This window comes from Trachypithecus francoisi, unplaced genomic scaffold, assembly GCF_009764315.1.
Source record: "Trachypithecus francoisi isolate TF-2019V2 unplaced genomic scaffold, Tfra_2.0 Lachesis_group21, whole genome shotgun sequence".
In the NCBI taxonomy this organism is placed as follows: domain Eukaryota; kingdom Metazoa; phylum Chordata; class Mammalia; order Primates; family Cercopithecidae; genus Trachypithecus; species Trachypithecus francoisi.
The window spans coordinates 32,911,937-32,919,199 of record NW_022681467.1 but is presented as its reverse complement, the minus strand read 5'-3'; the positions used below and the strand labels follow the sequence as shown (position 1 = coordinate 32,919,199).

At 47.3% G+C, this 7,263-nt stretch overlaps 1 long non-coding RNA gene across 1 annotated transcript; it reads left to right on the top strand.

The window, feature by feature from the left end:
• The first annotated feature begins 2 nt into the window (after positions 1-2).
• LOC117068747 lies at positions 3-1,539 on the top strand. The gene is made up of 2 exons (XR_004431225.1): positions 3-91; positions 742-1,539. It is a non-coding gene; the product is annotated as an uncharacterized LOC117068747 (long non-coding RNA).
• Positions 1,540-7,263: the final 5,724 nt, after the last annotated feature.

Genomic DNA, 7,263 nt, shown 5'->3' with positions numbered 1-7,263 from the left:
ATTCTGCCCGCGTTGCCTGCTTTCCGGGTGAGCCACCGCTGGGTTTTGTCGACTTTTGTCCCTGTTCTGTGGGTTTGAGCTGGACAGAGAGGTTTGGGGAAACGAAATCCAGAACTTGTCAATTCTTTAAGCTCCTATATCACTCAGCTCGTTTCAGCACATTTTTTTTTAATTGAAACAAAAGAAATTATTTCTAGGGGCTGGGCACGGTGGCTCACGCCTGTAATCCCAGCACTTTGAGTGGCCGAGGCGGACGGATCACTTGAGGTCAGGAGTTCGAGACCAGCCTGGTCAACATGGTGAAACCCCGTCTCTACCAAAAATACAAATATTAGCCAGGCATGGTGGTGGGCACCTGTAATCCCAGCTGCTTGGGAGGCTGAGGCAAGAGAATCGCTTGATGCCGGGAGGCAGAGGTTGCAGTGAGCCGAGATTACGCCACTGCACTCCAGACTGGGCGACAGAATGAGACTCTGCCTCAAAAAAAAAAAAAGTTACTTATTCATAGCAATGGGCTGTATAGCCTGGCCCGTCTCATTGTAACAAATTCCTAAGAACTGCGCGAAAGTAGATTAGAATTTTGTCCTATGCAAAGCTAAGCCATCTCCCAGAGCAGAGCACAGTCACAACTGGTAGCTGGTGAGCTAAAACGGGTGTGCAGATGTCCTGCAAAATGTTAATATGAATATTGTCACCATTTCAAAAGTGTTTCTCACACTCATTTCCTTAATTTTATGCCAGGTCCTGAGGAGGAGCCTACAATGCAGAGAGGAGACAAACAGAAACACCTCTTGTAATTCAGACAGAAGCAAATCATTATAATTCATTCAAAAAGCATTCACGGAGCGCCTACTCTATGCTTTGTGCTGGTAACTGAGGACACAGTGCTAAACCAGACACATACAGTCTCTGCCCTTGTGGTGCTTACAGTCTTTTGGAAGGAGACAGACTAATTAAATGAATGTGTAATCATATAACAGGATAAGTTTTTTGAAGACCAAGAACAGTGTTCCATGATTAAGAAGGGGTGGGGGCCAAGTAGTAGGAGAAAAAGGAACCTAGATGAGAGTGTGATAACCAGCCTCCTCCATCAACCCCGGTGATTCTTGGCTGCTAGTATCCATACCCCTCCGTAGTCACCTCTCACCATGAAAAGGACTGACCACTATAACCCACAGGATATTGCGGAAATCTTGGAGCACGAGTTTCAAGATAAAGTCATAAAAGACATTGGAACTTCCTCTTTGCTCTGTCTTGATCACTCATGGGGAATCCGTGTTGTGAGGACACTCAAGCAGTCCTATGGAGAGGTTCACATGGGGAGTAACTGAGCTGCCTGCCAACAACCAGCTCTAACTTGCCAGCCGTGTGTATGAGCCAAGTGGCTCCAGCAGTCCTAGTCAAGCTTTCGAATGACTGTAGCCTGGCCAAAATCTTCAATATAAACTCAAGAGCAACCTTGAGCCAGAAACACCTGGCAACATCACTTGAATGCCTGCCTCACAGAAATTGTGAAATACTAAATATTATTGTTTTAAACTCCTAAGTCTTAGGATAATTGGTTATGCAGCCTAGATAACATACATACAGGATCAAGGAACAGAGGTTAGATACCAGAGACTCAAAAAAAACAAAAAACAAAAAGAGACCTATATCTTGCCCTAAACAAATTCACTCTCTAGGAAGACAAATAATTCACTCAACATTCACTAATCCCATACTATGTGAGGTGGCACGGGGGACCCAAAATGCATAATTTATTCATTTAACAAATATTTATGGAGTTTCTACTCTGGATCATGCACTATGAAACTGGGAAGACAATGGTGAGTAGGTGTGTCCCTACCCTGATTGTGCTTATAGACTAGGGGTCAATGTATCACCCCCACTAATCATTCACACAGATAAATGTACACTTAAAAACCAAGAGACGTGTTGGGAAGGAAGAAGGGGGAACCATGAGAGACGCAATAACATGGGAGATACAATCAAGAGAGGTGATCAGGGAAGACGTCCCTGAGGAGAACCCATTTCTGGTAAGAAATGAAGAATGAGGCCAGGAGTGGTGGCTCACGTCTATAATCCTAGCATTTTGGGAAGCTAGGTGGGCAGATTGCTTGAGCCCAGGAGTTTGAGATCAGCCTGGTCTACATGATGAAACCCTGTCTCTACAAAAAATACCTGAAAAATTAGCCAGGCATGGTGGTGTGCACCTGCAGTCTCACCTACTTGGGAGGTTGAGGCAGGAGAATTGCTTGAACCTGGGAGGCAGAGGTTGCAGTGAGCCGAGGTCGCACCACTGCACTCCAGCATGGGCAACAAAGTGATACTCCATCTCAAGAAAAGAAATAAAGAATGAGGAGGACTTTGCCAGGCAAAGAGAAGGAGGAAAAAGCACGATGGGTAGTGGAAAGGCTGGGTAGTGAGAAATGGCTTGGGGTGTAAGAATAGATGAGGGGGTTACACTGAGGCCTGCAGGGTGCACATGTTTAGGATGGGACTTTGTACTTGCCCTGGACTCACTGTGGGGTGTGAGTGAGGAGAGTGTTTTCTGGGTTGAATTGTGTCCCTCCAAAAAGCTGTGTTTGAGCCCTAACCCCCAGTATCTCACAATGGGATCTTATTTGGAGATAGGAGCTTTACAAAGGTAATCAAGTTAAAATGAGAGGGTTAGGGTAGTCCCTAATCCAGTATGACTGCGATACTTATAAAAAGGGGAAATTTTGACAGGGCACGATGGCTCTTGTCCATAATCCCAGCACTTTGGGAGGCTGAAATGAGAGGATCGCTTGAGCTCAGGAGTTGGAGGCTGAAGTGAGTTACGATCTCACCTCTGCACTCCAGCCTGGGTGACAGAGCAAGACCCTGTCTCTAAGAACGAAAAGAGTTTATTTTAAAAGAGGGGGAACATGGACACAGATGCACACATAGAACGTCATGTGAACATGAAGTTAGATATCAGGATGATGCCTCTACAGCTAAGGAACACCACAGATGGCCAGCAGGCCACCAGAAGCTAGGCAAGAGGCATAGGACAGGCTCCTCACAGTCCTCAGATGGTGCCACCAACACTTTGATTTCAGATTCCTAGCCCCCAGAACTGGGAAAAAGTAAGTAGCTGTTGTTTAAACCACTCTGTTTGTGGGGCTTTGTTAGAGCAGCCCCTGCATGCTAATCTCAGTGTGCAGGTGCTTTGAAACCTGTTACTCTCTGTATCCAAATGTAAAAGATCGCCCGAGTGACTGCCGCAGGCCCAGTGACAGGCACAGCTACTTGCTCACTCTCTAGAAGCGACTAGAGGCCTGCAACTGAGTTTTGCTGTCTCTGTGCCCTGCATGGCTCCATGAGCACCACAGCAGGGTGGAGAGCTTTGTGGCAGGCTTATTTCTATCCTAATATCTATGCAAGGCACAGTGATTGCACAGTGAAGGAAAAATCCAAAAAAGCCATAACCTCTGCTCTGAAAAATATTTTCTTAGAGTCACACTTGACCAAGTGAGCCAGTTTTGTATTAACTGTAGCTGCTGTTTATTGCATATTCATATGTGTAAAGGTGCCAAGCACTTTACACATATCAATATTCTCCCCCAGCACCCCTCTAAAGTAGGCATTACAGGTGAAGAAACCTAAGGCTGGAAAAGTTAAGCAACTTCCATAAGGCCTCGCAGAGACCGCATGCATAACCTTTGCACTACCCAGCCTTCCTGTGCAAGTCAGATGAGTGTACATACATGAAGGCTCTAGGAAGAGGGGAAGGATCAGCAGGGACTGAAGTATCGAGGAAGGCTTCGTGGGGGAGGCAGCTCCATGTGGGTCCCGAATGATGGGCTGGATATAGATGTGGAAAAGGGAAAATAGAGGTACAAGATTCGCTTTTCCACTTCAAGTCATTGCCTTTGTTGGTCTCTCTGTCTAGAATGCTCTCTTCTGGCTCTCCACAAGACAGGTTCATTCTCTTTCCTTAGGACTTAGCGCCAGTCCCTCCCACCCTTCCCTCCCCTTCCCTTCCCTTCCCTCCCCTCCCCTCCCCTCCCCTCTCCTCCCCTCTCCTCCCCTCCCCTTCTTCCCTCTTTCTCTCTTTTTCATTTTTTCATTTTTCTTTTTTGAGACAGGGACTCACTCTGTCTCCCAGGCTGGAGTACAGTGGCATGATCTCAGCTCACTGCAACCTCCATCTCCCCAGCTCAAGCAATCCTTCCACCTCAGCCTCCTGAGTAGCTGGCACCACAGATATGTGCCACCACACCCGGCTAATTTTTGTATTTTTGATGGAGATGGGGTTTTGTCATGTTAACTAGGCTGGTCTCTAACTCGTGAGCTCAAGCGATCCACCTGCCTCGGCATCCCAAAGGTCTGGAATTACAGGCGTAAGCCACCACACCAAGCCCCAATACCTCCTTTTCAAGGCTCCACTGACCACCCTTTGCAGCTTACTATTTATCCTAAGGATGGCTGGTATTCCCCATCCCACATGCTCTTCTACCCAGTGACTGCTTTGAGCAGTAGACAACTATGGAAGAGATGATGTGTCAGTTTAAAGCATGGTGTTGAACTGGCCTGGAAATCAGCCACTATGTAAAAAGAATGACTACCCAGAGACCACCGAGCTGTGAGAAGCCCAGGCCACATAGGGAGAAAGAGTGCAAGGAGCATCAGGCATCAGACCCAAGAGAGAAGCAGCCACCTCGGGGTGGTGGAGAGATGGATACGTGTGATAAAGTAAATGTGGCAGAATGAAAGTGAAGCATAGAATCTGTTAGGTTAAGGAATGGCAAAAACCACAGTTACTTTTGTTCCAACCTAATAGATGGTGGATATAGTGTTTTTTGAACAATTCTTTTGGCTTTTTTGTATATGTTTTAATTTTTCGTTTTAAAATGTTGGGCCAGGCACAGTGGCTCACGCCTGTAATCCCAGCACTTTGGGAAGCCAAGGCAGGCAGATCACGAGGTCAGGAGTTCGAGACCAGCCTGGCCAACATGGTGAAACCCCGTCTCTACTAAAATATAAAAATTAGCTGGTTGTGTGTGCCTGTAATCCCAGCTACTCAGGAGGCTAAGACAGGAGAATCGTTTGAACCAGGGAGTCGGAGGTTGCAGTGAACTGAGATCGCACCACTGCACTCCAGCCTGGGTGGCAGAATGAGACTCTGTCTCAAATAAAAATTAAGAAATAAAACATTTTTTGAACAAAGAAACTATCTTGGAAGTGGATTCTCCAGACCCAGGCACCTCAGCAGACACCGCATGGGGCAGAGATGGGCCTGGGAGATGGAGCCCTCCAGAAGAGAATATCAAGTTCATAGAAGGGGAACCCTGCTAGTATTTGTCACTTGGGCTGCCCAGCATCTGAGCCCCCATTGTGGGAATCACAAGAAGCAGGGAGATAAATGCAGACGAATGGGGTGGACACGCTCCCCTCAATTCCTGCTGGAGCATGGACACTGGACCTAACCATGACCAGCCAGAAGCCTGACTCCAGACTCTGAATCCAGAGGCAGAAAGACCAGCTGGAAGGGTTGGTCAGAGATGGTGGTAAGTCCAGAGTCCAGGGCCTTGTTCAGAGCAGGTGGCTCTCAGTCCAAGATCTTATCACACCTGACTTGGGTGGTTCCTGCCTGAGCCAGGTATCACGGTGTTCCCAGCAACTCCTTCTCGCCTTATGCTCAGCTCCAGCATGAAGCCAAGAATGCTGAGTGTGGTGGATCCCACTGAATCCAGAATGCAGGACCACAAGGAGGGGCCTCCCCGGGCAGTGGGGACATTCTCCATGTGCCAGAAAGGCCAGCAACAGGTTCATCTTTGAGCCAACAGGGCCCAGGCAGTAGTGGAGACTCGCCACGTTCTGGATTCTTTCTCTGGGCATCCAGGAGGTTCATAGCAGATAAGCAACTTCAGTTGTTCAAGGCCTGCTCTCCTCCTGCTTTCTACAAGGTAGGGACTCAGGGCTGGATTCCACACTCAGATATCTGTAAATCTGCAGGGCTCAGGTCTGCTGCAAAGGAGGATAGGCTCACGTTTCCACCCTGGGCTTATTAGAGAGGGCATCAAACAGAATTTCCATCAGAAGAGGGATCACATGCCGAAACCACACAGGGTCTACCCTTCCCAGGAAAATCAAACGCCTTGATCTGTTCTTGAGACTCAACATTTCCCACGGTTGTGAAAACTGAAAAGCTTCATTCAGGAGACACTTGTTGAGCACCAACTGTATGTCAGAAAAATCCTAGGGACAATATCTTGGGCTCTGGTTGGGGAAGATGGGCAGAGAAACAAACTAAGACAATAGGATATTGTGAGAAGTGTGTGGGGTGACAGAAAAACCCAGAACATCAGACTCTGTCTTGGTGATCAGGGAAGGCTTCCCAGAATAGGTGTCTTTTAGTCTCCAGCAGAAGGGTACAGCAGCAGCAAAGGCCCAAGCTGGGTCTTACACTCCCAGTGCCCATCAAGAAGAGACTCCAGAACTTAATCTCTCTAAAGCACTTCAGTCCCAGAGGCAGCACAAAGCTCACCCACATCCAGCATCTGGATGGCTTTATTTACCTCCACATTTACTAAGTGCCCCATTACACTTAGCTCTAAGTGACAGCACAGTTGACGCCCTGGGTTAAATCCACACCAAATATCCAAACATACACAGCACAAGCAGAATCACTTGTCCCAGGAGGGCACTTTTCCAGTTGAGTAACGATGGTGCCTTTTAATTGTATGATGTTTTTCCTCTTGAGAGACTTTAAGCCAGACCAGCGCTCCCAGAGGGAGACAGAAACTGGGTGTCATCATCTCCATTTTGTAGTTGGGTGAACTCAGTAAAGAAATCTGGCCCTGGCCACATAAGCTGGAATCTTACTCCTCCTTCAGGGCCCAGCTCAAATTACCTCCGCCTTGAAGATTCTTCAGTTCCTTCATCGGAATTTCCAGGCAGCATATGATGTTGGAAGAAGCTCTGGCTTAGGAGAAATCGCTGAGGCCTCACTGCACACAGGCCCTGTGATGGATACCTGGCCAGCATTTGCTCACCTGATCCGGCAATCCCAAGGGAGCGTTTTCATGTCACACCTAAGGAAATGGAGGTATTGAGAAGTTGAATGATAGATCTAGGATTACATAATAATAACTGTGAAACCCAGGATCTCTAAAGCGAGATCTCTAAGTCCACTGTCTTAACCACACACAATCCTGATCCATTCGTTCATTCATTTAACAGGTATTTATTGAGTACCTACTATATGCTCAGTACTTGCTAGGAGTGTAGTCCTTC